The sequence below is a fragment of the Monopterus albus genome, unplaced genomic scaffold (genome assembly GCF_001952655.1).
Source record: "Monopterus albus unplaced genomic scaffold, M_albus_1.0 scaffold54.1, whole genome shotgun sequence".
In the NCBI taxonomy this organism is placed as follows: domain Eukaryota; kingdom Metazoa; phylum Chordata; class Actinopteri; order Synbranchiformes; family Synbranchidae; genus Monopterus; species Monopterus albus.
Genome location: NW_018127934.1, coordinates 2166656 through 2167246, shown reverse-complemented (window position 1 = coordinate 2167246; position 591 = coordinate 2166656). Strand labels below are relative to the sequence as shown.

General features: G+C 49.7%; 1 protein-coding gene across 1 annotated transcript in view; it reads right to left on the bottom strand.

The window, feature by feature from the left end:
• The window catches only part of doc2g (double C2-like domains, gamma), a 25897-nt gene that overhangs the window by 20540 nt on the left and 4766 nt on the right, over positions 1-591 (bottom strand). The gene's annotated exons all lie outside the window — the stretch shown is intronic.

Genomic DNA, 591 nt, shown 5'->3' with positions numbered 1-591 from the left:
CCCTCCTCATGCGCCTTTGACGTGAGCTGTGTAACAATCCTCCCTGTTTCCATGACAACCACCTGCTGCTGTCCTCCCCTCATTTATCTCTCCTTCCCTTACTCCACTCCTTCTCTCTCTCCCCACTTCCCCCTCCCTCTCATTTGTCTCCCTTTTTTCCTGCACAGTGTTGGTATTTCAAGGTCAAAAAAGGTCACAGCCGGATAGTGAGATAGAGAAGGAGATAGGGAAGGGGAGCAACAGAAAGGAGAGAAGACAGACAAAGGGCAGGCTGGTGGACAAATACTCCCCAGACATTTTTACTGTTAGCACCTTAGGCCTCAGACAGTAGCCTCACTCAGCCTATCGGCTCAGTGTCTTCTGTGCTTTTATCACAACCTCATTTCGTGTCAATCTTGAGCCAAAATGGCCGACGACAGGTTGCATTCTGCAGGAGCCAGGGTTTGCTGTTGTTGCGAGCCTTATCTTCCCTGATACTTGAGCTGAAAACAAGACAAAAGCTGTGCAGCAGACCAGAACATGTTTGTGCTCAATAAAGCAGAGCACTGGACGAGCCACATTAAGCGGTACCCAGCAGAAATGCTCCCTGTG